Source organism: Bos javanicus, chromosome 11, assembly GCF_032452875.1.
Source record: "Bos javanicus breed banteng chromosome 11, ARS-OSU_banteng_1.0, whole genome shotgun sequence".
Lineage (NCBI taxonomy): Eukaryota > Metazoa > Chordata > Mammalia > Artiodactyla > Bovidae > Bos > Bos javanicus.
The window spans coordinates 86,543,977-86,561,588 of NC_083878.1; the positions used below are offsets into that span (position 1 = coordinate 86,543,977).

Consider the following 17,612-nt stretch of genomic DNA (forward strand, 5'->3'; position numbering starts at 1 on the left):
ACCTGAAATAACATTGGAGAGCACAAACTGTTCAGAGAAGAATCTCTCTTTAGTTCTTTGTGCGGAGGTGAAAAAAACAAAAAGATCCTTCAAAAATGGCAATGGTATCTGAATTCCTCAAGCAGGCCTGGTTTATTGAAAATGAAGAGCAGGAATACATTAAAACGGTGAAAGGATCCAAAGGTGGTCCTGGGTCAGCAGTGAGCCCCTATCCTACGTTCAATCCATCCTCAGATGTTGAGGCCTTGCACAAAGCAATCACAGTTAAAGGTGTGGATGAAGCAACTATCATTGAAATTCTGACTAAGAGAAAACAATGCACAGCGTCAGCAGATCAAAGCGGCCTATCTGCAGGAGAAAGGAAAGCCCCTGGATGAAGTTCTGAAGAAAGCCCTCCTCGGTCACCTTGAGGAAGTTGTTTTGGCTCTATTGAAAACTCCAGCCCAGTTTGATGCCGAAGAGCTCCGTGCTGCCATGAAGGGCCTTGGGACTGATGCAGACACTCTGAATGAAATTCTGGCATCAAGAACTAACAGAGAAATCAGAGAAATTAAGAGAGTCTATAGAGAAGAACTGAAGAGAGATCTGGCTAAAGACATTGCCTCAGACACATCTGGAGATTATGAGAAGGCTTTGCTTTCTCTTGCTAAGGGTGACCGATCTGAGGAGCTTGCTGTAAATGACGACTTGGCTGATTCAGATGCCAGGGCCTTATATGAAGCAGGAGAAAGAAGAAAAGGGACAGATGTGAATGTGTTCACTACCATTCTTACCACCAGGAGCTATCCCCATCTTCGCAGAGTGTTTCAGAAATATTCCAAGTATAGTAAGCATGACATGAACAAAGTTCTGGACCTGGAGTTGAAAGGTGACATCGAGAAATGCCTCATAGTTATTGTGAAGTGTGCTACAAACCAGCCAATGTTCTTTGCTGAGAAGCTCCATCAGGCCATGAAGGGTGTTGGAACTCGTCATAAGACACTGATCAGGATTATGGTTTCCCGCTCTGAAATTGACATGAATGACATCAAAGCATGCTATCAGAAGTTGTATGGCATCTCTCTCTGTCAAGCCATCCTGGATGAAACCAAAGGAGATTATGAAAAAATCCTGGTGGCTCTCTGTGGAAGAGACTAAACATTCCTTTGATGATCTCAAGCTTTTTGATCAGAAGACTTTTTAATCATCTTTTCATTCCATATCATAGATTTAAATAGTAAAGTTTCTTCAATAGAAATATAGTCTAGTAACTTCTTCCTGAAAAATAGCCTATAAATCATTTTTTGTATTACAACTCTTTATAGATACAAAATTTTTTTTTAAATATAGTTATTCCAAACTATAAAACCCTACAAAGAGGTTGTTCTAGTAACAATGCCCAAGAAAAATATTTACCTTGCAGAAAATAAAATGATTTTACAGGACAAAAAAAAAAAAATGAAATAACATTGGAAATCTCGCTGAGGGAGTCAGGCTGGTCAGTAGAGCTATGCATTTGTGTGGGAAAGTGGACCAGCTTTCACCTCCTCAGACCCAGAAGCTCCACCTCCTGATTGCCCAACTGCTGACACCCATGCCCTTGAAAGGCTGATTGGATAATAAGAAAGGATTTCTGAGAATTAATTTGCAACTCAAAATAGGATGACCAGAGGGATCAGACAGTCCAGAGCAGTGATTGCCCATAATGTGTGTGGTCCATCAGTAAAATATTTAGAGTATGCATCCTCAATAAATGCACATTTATCTTGTATAAACTGGTAAGTAGTGAAGACTAAACTACAACATTATGCAGAGCTTCCCCGCTGGCATGAGTGGTAAAGAATCCACCTGCCAATGCAGGAGACATAAAAGAGTCGGGTTTGATCCCTGGGTCAGAAAGATTCCCAGGGTTGGGAAGATCCCGTGGAGGAGGACATGGCAACCCACTCCAGTATTCTTGCCTGGAGAATCCCCATGGACAGAGGAACCTGGGGGGCTACAGTACATAGAGTCACAAAGAGTTGGGCAGGACTGAAGAGACTTAGCACGCATGCACCGAATTATGCACACTGTAACAAGTAAACTGAAAATAGAATGTTTGGAAAAGTAAATATAAATGGAAGTGTTAATATTTGTCCCCACTCTCCAGTGAATCATCTCGTCTCCCAAAGCAGCAATAGCCAAACAATAATAGCAAAGTTCTTGCTGAAAACCCTGAGATACAAATAATTTCGTCACACTCGAGGAAACCTGGGATCAGGAAGGTCACACCCTTGGTTTGCATCAAACCTACTGGGGGACACAGCCAGGACGTGAGCTTGGGTCTGCCTGGCTTCAAATACCGAGTGTGACCTTTTCACCCGTTGTCTTTTCTCCAGTGTGGGGTGCAAGTGAGCTAAGACTGAGCCCAAGCAGGCGTGGAATTGCCAGTGCTGTCACGTGGTGGTGGGTTAGTCACTAAGTCGTGTCCGACTCTTGTGACCCCACAAACTGTAGCCCGCCAGACTCCTCTGTCCACGGGATTCTCCAGGCAAGAATACTGGAGTGGGTTGCCATTTCTTGCTCCAGGGGATCTTCCTGACCCAGGGATTGAACCCTGATCTCCTGCATTGCAGGCAGATTCTTTACCAACTGAGCTATAAGGGAAGATCTGGTGCTATCGTAGTCAGTAACTATAAGCTGAAGCAGCCATGACTTCAATACCATATTTAATTTTTGTAAATACTTGACTCTCTGACTGCATAGGAATAAAAATGCCCATTACACTAACCAGATACCTAAAATTAGAAAATAAGACACTTTTAAACCTCTGAAACATCTACCGGTATATAATTATTCACTGCCTACAGACTTCATATTTTTAAAATAGTCACAAAGAGCAGGAATAATTAAGCTGGCATTAGTTCAGTTCAGTCGCTCAGTCATGTCCGACTCTTTGCAACCCCGTGGACTGCAGCACGCCAGGCCTCCCTGTCCATCTCCAACACCTGGAGTTTAGCCAAACTCACGTCCACTGAGTCAGTGATGCCATCCAACCATCTGATCCTCTGTCATCCCCTTCTCCTCCTGCCTTCAATCTTTCCCAGCATCAGAGTCTTATCCAATGAGTCAACTCTTCGAATCAGGTGGCCAAAGTATTGGAGTTTCAGCTTCAGCATCAGTCCTTCCAAAGAATATTCAGGACTGATCTCCTTTAAGATGGACTGGTTGGATTTCCTTGCAGTCCAAGGGACTCTCAAGAGTCTTCTCCAACACCACAGTTCAAAAGCATCAATTCTTAAGCACTCAGTTTTCTTTATAGTCCAACTCTCACATCCATAAACTGGCATTATTAATCCATTATTGGCTCATCATCATGTTTTAGTCACGTGATTTCACAAATTTCCCCCCAGATTGAAACTGAAATTCAAATCAGGATCAGTTAGATTTCAGGGTCAGACAGAAGTGGGGGGTTTGATTTAAAAAGCCCAGAAACTGTCAGGGTACAACGTCAGACACTGGACACTGTCCTGGACAAATCTACCAGTAACAACATGAATTCCCTTTGACGCAAGCGATTTGATGCAGGAAGGAAAGTGGTGTCAGGAGGGCAAACTGTCACTGCCTGGCACTCCCTGCCCTACAATTACCTGGAGAAACTACAAAGCTAGAGAAAGATCAGAGGAACAAACAACAAGAACAGTGAGATAAAAAGATCTAGAAAATCAAAGATCAACTTAAGTGATGCCCAACGTCAGAGCTGCCTGTCAAACATCCTCCACACAAAACATGCTGCGAAGATGCCCATGAGTTTTCTGACCACTACAGCAAAGGGAACATCACCCTCCAATGGTTGGCAGTGTCTCAAGAGGTGGGAGGACATTATCAAACCTTACAGAGCACTGGAAGCTGATTTAAAGTGAGTCTTCCGAATGGGGAAACCTTGATTGGGATAAGGTGGGGACCATGACTCAACAGTCCAGAGGTGGTAGAAACGAGATGAGGATTCTGGGGCAAAGAATTCAAAGGATTTTAAGGCACAAGCTGGCTCCTGATGTTTTCCATCGAAAAGCTGATAGTCTTTCTGGAAATTTCTATAAGAACAATCAAGCAATTGTGTGGGCTGGAGACCCCTGGAAAAATAAAGTTAATGAAGACAGGGACTTCCCTGGTGGTCCAGTGGCTAAGATTCCACATTCCCGATACGGGAGCCCCCAGGCTGGATCCCTGGTCCAGGAACTAGATCCCTCATGCTGCAACTACGAGTTTGCATGCCGTACCTAAAAGATCTCACCGGCCAAAACGAAGGCCTAGTGCAGCCAAATAAATATTAAAAGATAAAAAATAAAGTTAATGAAGACAGAGAAGTAGCAGAGGGTAGGCAGCAGATGTTGTCCAGGCCTGGTATGGGGCAGATTTTCTGTCTTACTGGTGGGAGAGGGGCTAGCACGGGGTGCTGGACGTCCCCAGAGCTGGCAATGAGAGGTACTTGGTTGCACTTGGTACAGTGGTTGAGGCACATTTACCTTCTGCTCTGGCCACCGTTTCGTGACCCTTGGAATAATCACTGAGGGCCCATCAGGCTAGGCCCTGCTCCTGGTCTCTGAGAAAGAAGCAGAACCCTGCATGACCTCTGTTGGGGTGAAGACAGGAGAAAATCAGGAGAGGACAGATCCCCAGCCTCAGGCATCACCCCCAAGCACACCCAACTCAGGAATCTGGGGAGACAGGCTCTTCCCAAAGCTGCTGAGAGTCAGAGATATAACCCTGACCAGGGCATCAGGGAAAGAAGCTCATGGGACCTGGACCTCGACACCCCGGGCTCTGTAGGAGAGGGAGAATTCCGTCTCCCTCTCTGCTCCTAGGTGCTCTTTGAACCGGGCAGATTGACAAAGAGGAAAATCAATGGAAGGGTATTACCTTGTGTGTTAATATCACGCATACACATGGGAGTACCTGGAAGTCAGTAATTCAAAGTGGGGTTAGAATTTTTGGGTCTATTTATCTAACTTAGCTGGGGAAAGAGATGGGGCAAAAGGACATGCTGGGAGAAGGAAATAACTTTTCAGAAAGATAAATGGGCCTGCAGGGGATTAGATGGATATATGATGGTTTGCAACGTCTGGCTGGGGGTAGTCTCTAAGAAAAAAAATTCCAGTTGCTCTTGGGAAGGGATTTATGACAATCAAGTTCTTTCAGGCAGATAAGGAATTTCAGGAACTCAAATGCTTTCAGCTCAAAATAATTCTTATGTCAACATGGCAACTTTGAGGGGGCAAACCCTGACCCCCAGTTCTAACCCTCCCCTGCCCTTAGACTGTGTGATTGGCACAGACTTGGCCTTGACATTGCTATGGGGTCCTGAACTCACAGGCCACAGAAGCCAAACTCCTGAGAAGGACTATACAGTCCATGGAATTCTCCAGGCAAGAAAACTGCAGTGGGTAGCCATTCCCTTCTCCAGGGGATCTTCCCAACCCAGGGATTGAGCCCAGGTCTCCGGCATTGCAGGCGGATCCTTTACCAACTGAGCTATTAGGGAAGCCCTGAGAAGGACAACCATCCTGAAGTAAAAAATGGTCAAATAAGCATCATGTACCCCCAAAGGAAAATGATCGAAAGAGGAGGACAAAAAGTTAAAGTGCATAATAATAAACAGACTTAAGATAAAGGAAGAACTGGTAAAAAGCACCTGTAAGAATAAGAAAACATTTTTTGAGGAAGAAGAAGGGCAAAGAACTCGGGCAAAGACATTTCTCCATAGAAGATACACAAATGGCCAATAAGCGCATGAGAAGAGGCTCCAAACTATTAGTCATCAAGGAAATGTGAATTAAACCACAAGGAGGGACCACTTCACACTTATTATGATGGCTATTATGAAGAGGGGAAAGCCAGAAAATAACAAAAGTTGAGGAGGTTGTGGATAAATTGAACCCCTGCTGACAGAAATGTAAAATGGGGCAGCTGCTATGAAAAGTGGTATAGCAATCCCTCAAAAAGTTAATCATAGAATCACCAACTGATTCAGCAAATGAGATTAAACTCCAAAGATTTGAAATCCAGGACTTGAAAAGATATTTGTACACCCACATCCATAGCAACGTTGTTGACAGCAGCAGCCAAAAGGAAAAGGCAATCACAGTGTCCATTGACGGATGAATGGACAAACAAAACGTGGTATGTACATACCATGGAAAATTATTCAGGCTTAAAAAGGAAGGAAAGGAGGGAAAGTTAGGAATATGGAACTAACAAAGACGACTGAGCGACTTTCACTTTCTTTCAGTGCTCCTTAGGGCTTCCCAAGTGGTGCTAGTGGTAAAGAGCACACTCGCCAATGCAGGAGATGTAAGAGACCAGGGTTCAATCCTTTGGTCAAGATCCCCTGGAGAAGGAAATGGCAACCCACTCCAGTATTCTTGCCTGGAGAACCCACGGACAGAGGAGCCTGGTGGGCTACAGTCCATGAGGGGGTCACAAAGAGTCGTACATGACTAAAGTGACTTGGCATGCATGCAATGCTCCTGAGCCATACTTCTAAAATGATTATAATGGTGAGACGTCCCAGGTGGTCCAGTGCTTAAGAATCTGCCTTGCAATGTCAGGGGACGCAGGTTTGATATCTAGTCAGGAAGCTAAGATCCCATGAGCCTCTCGGTCAAAAAAGCAAAACATAAAACCGAAGCAATATTGTAACAAACTCAATAAAGGCCTTAAAAATGGTTAGTGTCAAAAAAAAATCTTGTTTTAAAAAGTAAGGGCAATGACTCCTGACATTTACACATTATTTACAAAATATGCTGCACAAACTTTAACTCATGATTCTCATGAGAATCCAGGGCAGCCATTAATTGTCATCCCACTTTCACCGTGGAGCTCAGACAGACTGGTAGAGAGTGAATTTCCCAAGATCACACAGGTCAGACAGTGGGGCTGGGACTGGTGCCCAGGGCTCCTGACCAGAGCAGTTGTTTCTCCCACTGAACTTGCTTACTGGCCAGGGCCTGGGCACAGACCCTGTGCAACGACTTCCGCCTCGCTCAGGCTCTAATAGGAAAGTGCAAAAAGAGCTTCCAGCAGGGCAATTCTAACCCAGATCAGCAAGTGGGGCTGGAGTTAATTGCCTGTTAGTTTCCATGGTTATGTCTTACACTGTTTCCCTAAAGTCCCAAACAAGAGACTAATACAGCGGGAGGAAATTCTCCCAGCGGGGTCAGAAACGCTCCCTGACTGCGTGCAGAACATGCCAATTGTCTCCACCTTCTGAGAAAGACTCTACTTGGAAATAGTCACCGCTGTGCAAAAGGAACACCATTTCCTGGCATCCTGAGCCACAGCCACGTGTCCGGAGGCATCGCTCTTTAAGGAAGGAACCCATAACACTTCGGTCCTCTCTCCACAACTGTCTCATAAAGCAATTTTGAGGATTAAATCAGTAAGGGCTATAATGTACCTAAAGCGACAGCTGGCTCACAGTGACCCCCGATATTTTAATTAATCTTACAATTTCAAACATCTTCACAGAACTTAATAAAAGTAGCTTTTAGTTCCTTGCTTAAAGCAGAATTGCAGATCTCTTGTGTTGGTTCTCCAGATTCGGCTTCATTCAGAGCATGGACGAACACAAAGCTAAAAGAAAGGCCAGAGCATCCTAAGAAACGACCATGAAGTTGCGCTTGGCCTCTGGTGCTTACACTTGCCTGGCCACCAGAAGCCTTAGCTCACGTCCCAGGCGCACACCATTGATGGCGTGACCCCAGTTGAGCAAGAGGGTGAGCCCGCTGAGGCCTCTGTTTGTCCACATGAGGATGAACTAGGCCCAACAGCAGAGCACTGGGCTTGGACATGTCGTGGGTGGTGGGAGGGAATGGCGGTGCCCTAGATCAGGGTGCCTGGGCTTGCTCAGTTTAGCATGTATGCATGCGCCCTGGCAAAGGCAGGCTGCCTCGGGCCTCGTTAGTGGCCGACGAGGTAATCAGATGGATCCAGCCTGGCTTCACACCCCTAGAGCAGCTCTGGGGGACAAGGCTTGAAGACCAGGTAGAGAGGCTGGGGCAGCAGAGGCACCTGGCCAGACACCAAGGCCCCTCACCCAGGCCTGCACTGGGCAGGCCACTGCCCATTCACTGCCTCTCCATTTCTGGGCAACTTCCTGAGACCAGCATCGGGCTCCGAGAGTCCATCTCCAACACTTCTGGCCACCAGTTCTGACCACCAGGCCTCTCTCAACCTCCTTCACTCCTCCACACCAGCCTTACCACACCACCGCTGCCGCCCACCCCCTTTAAGAAAATCTTGCTTTTTTTCACTGTCTTTTAAGACCTCAGCAACTGAAATATTGGCTCCTCTTCCTTCCAAGACAGAGAGAGCTTAACTTCCTGATTATGTTATAAGGCATGGGATAATTACATACCACCCTTCTAGCACAGAAAAGATCATTTTGTTTTGTTTTGTTTTCTATTAAAGCAGGCTGAATATTTCTATTCTGCCATAATTTCAATGCATCATTTTCTCTTTTTTTCTTTTCGTATTTTTTAAATGTTTTGTTTTTCACTGGAGGTTAAATGTTTTACAATGCTGTGTTGGTTTCTGCCATACAAGGTGAACCAGCCCTAAGGGTCCAGGTATTGCCTCCCTCCTGAACCTCCCTCCTATCCCCTCATCCCACCCCTCTGGGTCATCAGAGAGCACCAGGCTGTGCTTTTTGTGCCATATAGCAACTTCCCACGAGCTCTCTGCTTCACACATTGTAATATATACGCATCTACACTACTATCTTAATTCATCCCACCCTCTTCTTCCCCTTGCTGTGTCCACAGTCCATTCTCTGCCTTGAGATGGACGATGGATGGAACACTCCTGTCTACAGCGGGTAACTCAGAGCATGCTTGCTTCTCTGTATCCTCAGGGCACAGGTGGACACCCTCTAGGAGACCGCTCACGGGAGCCAGTTTCTGTCCGTGATGCACACTCACCTTCTCTTTAGTTCCCGACTCTCTGCAGTCTGACTGAGTCCCCACCTGTCAAGCCCGGACAGGAACTACAGGAACTACTCGTGTGTTTAGCTGCTTGCCTGCTTGTGTTTCTTCCTTGAAAGTGAAAGTGGAAATGAAGTTGCTCAGTTGTGTCCAACTCTTTGCAACCCCATAGACTGTACCTGTCAGGCTCCTCCATCCATGGAATTTTCCAGGCAAGATTACTGGAGTGGGTGGCCATTTCCTTCTACAGTTTCTTCCTTGCCTCCTTCCAAAAACAATCTGAGATAACTTTCCACAATATAAACCACAGGAAAAGTGGATATGTTTAAAAATCAGAGCATTGGATGACAGTTTGGCAATTTCTTACAAACTAAATTTATTCTTACCATATAATCCAGCCATCACGATCCTTGGTATTTACCCAAATGAGTTGGAAACATCTCCGCACTAAAACCTGCACACGGATGTTTATAGCAGCTCTACTCATAATCGCCAAAAGTTGAAAGCAACTGATACCCTTCAGTGCGTTAGCGGTCAAGCTGGGCTACATCCAGGCAATGGAATACTATTCAGTACGAAAAAGAAAGAAGCTGTCAAGCCGTAAATAGACCCGGAGGAAAGTTAAACGCATGTTACTAAGTGAGAGAAGCCACTCTGAAAAGGCCATGTATTGTATGATTCCAACTACATATAAGGAATCCTGAAAAAGGCAAAACTATGGAGACAGTAAAAAGATAAGTGGTTGCCAGGGGTTGGGGGAGGGAAGGATGAATAGGAGGAGCACAGGGCATTTTTAGGGTAGTAAAATCCATGCTGTGTGATGCTAACATGTTGGATACATGTCATTATACAATGCTGAAATTCATAGAACCCATAACATCAAGAATAAACTACAACTATGGACTGTAGGTGATGATGTATGTTACTGTATGCTCATCATTTGTAACACATGTACCTTCTGCTGTGGGTTGTGATAATGCAGGGAGATGTGCACGTGTGAGGGCAGGGGGTATAAAAGAGATCTGTGTGCCTTCCTCTCAGTTTTGCTTTGAACCTAAAACTACTCTAGAAACAAAAATCTTAAAAAAAAAAATCAGGACAGTGAAAAAGTAGAAAGATAAGTCCTGGAGGAGAGTTAATAGGTACATATTCAGTGACATATCCCGGTATATAGTCTGTTTCCCTTCCTGTCCCCTTCAGGCACGAAATCAGGGCAAGGATTCCTAAGAGCAGAAATTGAGACACCCAATCAGTTAACATATTTACTCTACCAGGTAAAATAAAATACAACCAGGACCATGTGCATCTGCTTTTACAGATCTCAAAAGTACAGAAGGTTGAGCAGAAAAGCAAGTTCAAAACATTGTCAACAGTAGAATCGTAGGATTTCTAAACACATTCTGTGATGCTGCCTGTTGCTCCGGGAAGCACGCAGGATAAATTATGAAGTCACGGCACCAATGCGTCTAAATCTGTGACAACAGTCACCTCTCAGGGGAGCTGAAAGGGACAGCACGGGGAAGGCGAACAAGGGGCTTCAAATGTTACCTGCAGTGTTTTATTTCAATAAAACAAGCAAATGAGGGACTTCCCTGGTGGTCCGGGGGTTAAGAATCCGCCTTGCAATGCAGCGGATGTGGGTTCGATCCCCAGTTGGGAAACTAAGATCCCACCTGCCTTGGAGCAACTAACCCTGTGTACTGCAACTTTTGTTGAAGCCGTGGGCCACAAATAGAGAGTCTGTGAATCACAGCGAAAGATCCTGCAGGACACAACTAGGACCCAACACAGCCAAATAAATAATAAATGTTTTTTAAAAGAATAAAATTTAAAAAAAAAGAAAACAAGCAAATGAAAATGTCTGAAGTTAAATATCTGATCCTTTGGGGTGTCAGGAATGCAAGAGTTACTATCCTTTGCACTTTGTGCTTTTAAGAGTTCAAAATAACTATTTCTAACTTTATAAGAAAAAAAAAATTGACCGTGGTCAAAATGGTAAAATCGAGCCGGTTGGTCAGAAGGTGGCTTTTCCTGGGGAAAAATGTGTCTCCGGGTGCTCACCACTGATGCGGGTGGATCCATGGAGGGAGGGAAAGGAGGGCAGCACCAGTGTCTCAGGGGAGCTTGGGAGCCCATGGTGAGGTCTTAAAGGCACTTCGTGATGTTTGACTCCCAAGGAGGTGGCCGAGGACAGCTCCAGCTCCTTGCTGGATCCCCACTCTTATCCTGCCCCCTGTCAGGTTCACTTTGCATTCAGGGAGCTGACCCTGAACTTAACAGCACTTAAGTTCTGTTAGCATAATAAATGCCTGTCATCTGCTACCTGGAAATTTAGAGGAAAGTTGGGGTAATTTTTACCCATCTCCTGAGCACCTCTAAGTAAGTAGGAAATTGGCTGCCAAACCCAGGCAGACACTCTAGAACACCGTGTTCTTGGGTAATTCGGTCTCACTTTCTAGAACATTTACCCCGTTTAAGAACACGCTGTTGCTAGGTTACAACCAATGAGTAAACACCCTGACTTTCTATTATTGTTCCATAGACTCCCAGCCTCTGTCCTTTTATTGAAACGGCTCTGCTAAGGGCGCCCGTGACCTCCTAATCGTTCTCTCTAATGGGCACTTTCTAGTCCTTCCCTTGTCAGATCTGTCGCCCACAGACTTGGGCGTTGGTCTCTATGGCTTCCGGAAAATTCCTTGTGCCTCTCTGCTCCTTTCCCCCTTCCCTGCCCCACAGCCTGCCTCTTAAAGATGGCTGGTCCCCAGGCTCCTCCGCCAGGGCTGGGATGGGGTGAGGCGAGGGGACCCAGGCGGCACGTCTCACGGGGGCCTGTCCAGTGCCCGGGATGGAGGTCCTCCGGCAGTTTGCAGCCCAGGCCCTCACCTAGCCTCTTCCTTCTGATGCTGATGCCTCCCCAGGGGCCCTGGTCCAGGCTGCCCCGTGGAGCACAGGCCTCCCCTCCCATGTCTACTGGGGCTTCATCCAGGGCTCCTTCCCTAGCCTCAGGCCCACTTGTCTGCCTTCCTTCTGATGTCTCGACCTTCACCTCCCTCACCATCTCAAGAGACGGCGTCCACCACCCTAGTAAACAAGCTGACCTTCTCCCTCGGCCTCCCAAGATAGAGAAGTGAAAGTCATCCCCCCGCTCCACACACACACACACATAAAACCCCACTTCTCTGGGGCTTTCCCAGTGGTCCAGTGGTTAAGAAGCCACCTTGCAATGCAAGGGACACCGGTTTGGTCCCTGGTCTGGGAAAATCCCACAGGCTGCAGAGCAGCCACAATTACTAAGCCCAAGCTCTTGAGCCTGAGGGCTGCAATTACTGAAGCCTGTGTGCCTAGACCCTGTGCTCCACTGCAAAAGGAGCCACTGCGGAGAGAAGCCCTCACATTGCGACAAAGAGTAGCCCCTGCTTCCTGCAACTAGAGAAAGCCTTAGTGCAGCAATGAAGACCCGATGCAGTCAAAAAAAAACCCAAAACAGCTCTGTCACCTGTCACCTTGGCTGGCTTCATGTATTTCTCCAAATCTTTGCTTCCTCATCACTCCACCATGACTGCCTTCTATCAGACCCTCACGTCTCTCTCCAGGACTGCTGCAAAATTCACCTCGTCACTGTCCTTGCTCCAGCTGGATACCCACCTCACCCAGTCATCTGAGACTCAGTGCATTCCTGCTATGATCAGTCTCCTCACACACAGGACTTTGTGTGTAGAATGATTCCCCTCTGACGGAGGACAATTTGGCAAAATATTTATCAAAAGCGTAAATGCAAATGGCCTTTGACTTCGCAATCCCACTTCAGGGAATTCATTCTCGGTGCACATCTCCTATGTATGAGCATATTAACTGCAGTCTTGTTTGTAATAGCAGGACGTTGGAAACAACTGCAGCGCCTTTCCACTCATAGGGGAAGTCTGGAATATAACACGCCGGGCCCATGGAACACGTTACAGCTGACAGAAAGACCCCAGCAGCGCTGTATGTCCTAATGCAGGACGACTCACAAGGCGTAGAAATAAAACGCAAGAAGTAGAGCAGTGGTGCCTCATGTGCTACCGCAGAGCTAAAAGGGGAAATACAGTCAGGTACATACTCAGATTCTGTCTGGAATAAACCGAAAAGGGCCACTGATTGCTTCTGAGAGGAGAACTCAGGGATAAAGGCCAGGGGAGAGCTGTCCCCATAAGCTTTTTGCACCTTCAAAAATTCTTCAAGCTGACCATGTTTTTACCTTTCCAAATAAAAATACGCTCAACCTATCTTGCATGCTACAGCCAGCAACCTTTGCAAAGTACAAATCTGATGACGTCTCACTCCCACTTCAAACTCTGCAGGGCTCTCTACGACACTGTGCTGTGGGGCGGCCACAGTTCACTTTTGTCTAGAGCAGTTCACACCTGTAAGGGATTTTTAGTGCCTGTTCACTCTCAAAAGTGTCCTGGATGGATGAAAAATTACACCCTGACTCCACCGGTGGCACTAAAAATGTTGTCCGGCCTCCATCCATAACCGGAACTGCACGCCTTCCCCATCTGGCCCATCTCCCCAGCCCCACCCGACCTGGTCCCTGGTGGCTTTTTAAGCTCCAGAAAATACTGAACTACCTATGGCTCCCTCCACCCACCCACGTACAGGCTATTTTTAACCCCCTTTGTTCAGGCTGCACCCTCCGCTGGAGAAGTCTCTGACACCCCCGCCCCAGGAACAGGCAGCCACTCAGCCCCAGATTGCCCTCCCGTCACTGCACCGCCCTGAAAGCCGCCCAGAGTCTGGAGCCTCAGCACCACGAAGCTTTTATGTTCCTGCTTTCTCTCCTATTCTTGACGGCTAGAGCTGCGTCCTATTTAAAATCAAAGGAAAAAGCAATGCACCAAATTCAAGCCCAGCTCCCTGGTTAGGGGAACTAAGATCCCATAGACTGCATGGTGTGGCCAAAAAAAAAAGCAGAGAGAATTCATGAAAGGCCTTACCACAGTGCCTGGCACTTAGTAGGGTCAATACATGTTGGTAACACATGAACTGATACCGGATCTGGAGGGACTCTCAAAGCTCACCTGAAGAGATCCAGGCCCCCTGACTCAGGGTTCAGAGAGAAGTTCCTGGAGCTGGCCGCCCATGCTCGTAGGCTTTCCCCCTGAAACTCTGATCCCCTCTGGGAATTCATCTTCCTGCCTGGAAGACTGCACAACTGACCCCAAGCTGGCACATGGCTGGGTCCTGTTCACGTCAGGCAAGCTTGTCTCTACTTGTGCCAGACATTTCCCCCAGCTTGCTTATCCAGGAGCCAAAGGAGAGGGTTCTGGGCAGGAATAAGTGCTCAGGGACATCAGAGTTTTTCTCTTCCAAAGAGAAAACCCGCCGTCTTTAGAAGGCAGAAAGATTTTTAAGTGGTGGTAGAGTTTATTGAGAACAGGGTTGTACCCTCTTAGAGATGAGCTCTGCTCTTACGCAGCCCATGTGCACAGGGTCAGGGGCGTTCCCAGGCTTGATGAAAGCTGGGTTCCACTTCTTGTGGCTGCAAGGGACATCTGAGGCCAGTGAACGCACGGGGCCTGGGAGTACAGAAGGCAGGGTTTCCGTGGCCAGGACCCGCACGGTCAGGGGAGGCCAAGTGGTTGAAAACCCCGGGCCTGGGAGTACAGAAGGCATGGTTTCCATGGCCAGGACCCACACGGTCAGCAGAGGGCCAAGCAGTCAAAGAAGGAAACAGTGAGGGCAGCACAGAGCTTCGGAAGCCCAACCCAGCAGGGGCTCCGGATTTCGTGCGGCAAACAGCAGGATACAGTGGAAGAAAGGCGGGAGACAGATGAATCCCTCTTATCTGCAGGGATGATTTCAACCTGTCTGAGACTGTGCTTACTTTCCTGTGCAGCAGGGGTGATGATAACTCTGTGGATTAAGAAGACGGATGACAGTGGGGTGGGGGTGGAGGTACAGATTACATCCCTACCACGATACTTATTAAATGCAGTCTTGCAACATCACAGAACTTTGAAGAACTGTGAGGGAGGCATACTCTTACCACCCCCCACCCCCTGTCTTTCTGGCTCCTAACTGTACCAGTCATCAGTGTATTATCTCTCAGCTCCAAATCCACCCTGGCTGCCTGCCTCTGGGATGCCAGAGCTGGACCCTGGGAACCTTTGCCCTTGCCAGCGAGTGCGAGCTGAAGCCCTGCCGCTAGAGGACGCTGGAGGGACACAGCAAAGCCACAGAGGAAAGGGCTTCTCGCCCGGCTCCCAGGCGTGGTTTTTCCCTCCCCAGGCACAGCCACCGACAGGACTGGTGTGCAGGAGTCCTGGTGGCACTGATGTCTCCAGCAAACCTCACCACTACCCAGCGCACCGCTTTCGCTTCCGGGGACTAGCTCCAGCCTGCTCTCACAGCCCAACAGCCTGGCCCTGGACACCACTCTGGCCCCCAGGCCAGCAGTCTTTGTGTTTCTGCAGGGGCCACACCTCTCCTAAAGGTCTGAGTCCCATCTAGGGGACTCCAGGTCTGTACTCCTTTCCTTGTTTACTGCCATCAGCCCTGGGGTACGGGTGGTGGGGCAGCTGCTCTCTGTACCTGCTAATGCTGTGTCTGTCTTAGAGGGAGCTTGTGACCTACTAGTGGTTCAGTTCAGTTCAGTTGCTCAGTCGTGTCTGACTCTTTGCAACCCCATGGACTGCAGCACGCCAGGCCTCGCTGTTCATCACCAACTCCCTGAGCTTACTCACACTCATGTCCATCATGTTGGTGATGCCATCCAACCATCTCATCCTCTGTCGTCCCCCTCTCCTCCCGCCTTCAATCTTTCCCATCATCAGGATCTTTTCAAATGAGTCGGTTCTGTGCATCAGGTGGCCAAACTATTGGAGCTTCAGCTTCAGCATCAGTCCTTCCAATGAATATTCAAGGCTGATTTCCTTTAGAATGGACTGGTTGGATCTCCTTGCAGTCCAAGGGACTCTTAAGAGTCTTCTCCAATACCACAGTTCAAAAGCATCAATTCTTCAGCGCTCAGCTTTCTTTATAGTACAATTCTCACATCCATACATGACTACTTGAAAAACCATAGCTTTGACTAGACAGACCTTTGTTGGTAAAGTCTCTGCTTTTTAATATGCAATCTAGGTTGGTCATAGCTTTTCTTCCAAGGAGTAAGCATCTTAATTTCAGGGCTGCAGTCACCATCTGCAGTGATTTTGGAGCCCGCCAAGTTAAAATCTGTCCCTGTTTCCTTTGTTTCCCCATCTATTTGCCTTGAAGAGATAGGACCGGATGCCATGATCTTAGTTTTCTGAATGTTGAGTTTTAAGACAACTTTTTCACTCTCCTTTTTCCCTTTCATCAAGAGGCTCTTTAGTTCTTCTTTGCTTTCTGCCATAAGGGTGGTGTCATCTGTGTATCTGAGATTATTGATAGTTCTCCCAGCAATCGTGATTCCATCTTGTGCTTCATCCAGCCTAGCATTTCGCATGATGTACTCTGCATATAAATTAAATAAGCAGGGTGACAACATACAGCCTTGACGTACTCCTTTCCCGATTTGGAACCAATCTGTTGTTCCATGTCCAGTTTTAATTGTTGCTTCTTGACCTGAGTGCAGATTTCTCAGGAGGCAGGTAAGATGGTCTGGTATTCCCATCTCTTGAAGAATTTTCCACAGTTTGTTGTGATCCACACAATGTTGACATCCACACTATGTCAAAGGTTTTGACATAGTCAATAAAGCAGAAGTAGATGTTTTTCTGGAACTCTCTTGCTTTTTTGATGATCCAACAGATGTTGGCAATTTGATCTCTGGTTCCTCTGCCTTTTCTAAATCCAGCTTGAATATCTGGAAGTTCACGCTTCACATGCTGTTGAAGCCTGGCTTGGAGAATTTTAGCATTACTTTGCTAGTGTATGAGATGAGTGCAGCTGCGCAATAGTTTGAACATTCTTTGGCATTGCCTTTCTTTGGGATTGGAATTTCCAGTCCTGCGGCCGCTGCTGAGTTTTCCAGATTTGCTGGCATACTGAGCGCAGCACTTTCACAGCATCATCTTTTACGATTTGAAATAGCTCAACTGGAATTCCATCACCTCCACTAGTTTTGTTCATAGTGAAGCTTCCTAAGGCCCACTTGACTTCGCATTCCAGGATGCCTGGCTTTAAGTGAGTGATCACACTATCATGGTTATCTGGGTCATGAAAATCTTTTTTTGTCTAGTTCTTCTGTGTATTCTTGCCACCTCTTCTTAATATCTTCTGCTTCTGTTAAGACCACACCATTTCTGTCCTTTACTGTGCCCATCTTTGCAGTCAGGCTTCCCTGTCCTTCACTATCTCCTGGAGTTCACTCACATTCATGCCCATTGAGTCAATGATGCTATCTAACCATCACATCCTCTGCCTCTTTCTTCTCCCTTTGCCTTCAATCTTCCCTAGCATCAGGCCCTTTTTTCAATGATACACAGTAGGTGCTCAATAAATATCTGATGACTATTGACATTTTAGAGTTTATTAGAATCAGAGTCTGAAGGATATTGCTATTACTCTCCCAGTATTTTTTTTAAAAATCAGATTTTAATAAATAACAACAACCTGAAAGAAGCCTTGTATCTGGTGAGTTTTCTTCTTAAAATTTAGCATCTTTGTTCTCCTTCCCTTTTGTGCTGGAAAAATGCCATACGGGTCAGT

At 46.8% G+C, this 17,612-nt stretch overlaps 1 pseudogene; it reads left to right on the top strand.

The window, feature by feature from the left end:
- Nucleotides 1-41: 41 nt before the first annotated feature.
- LOC133257443 (annexin A1-like) lies at nucleotides 42-1,446 on the top strand (annotated as a pseudogene).
- The last annotated feature ends 16,166 nt before the right edge of the window (nucleotides 1,447-17,612 follow it).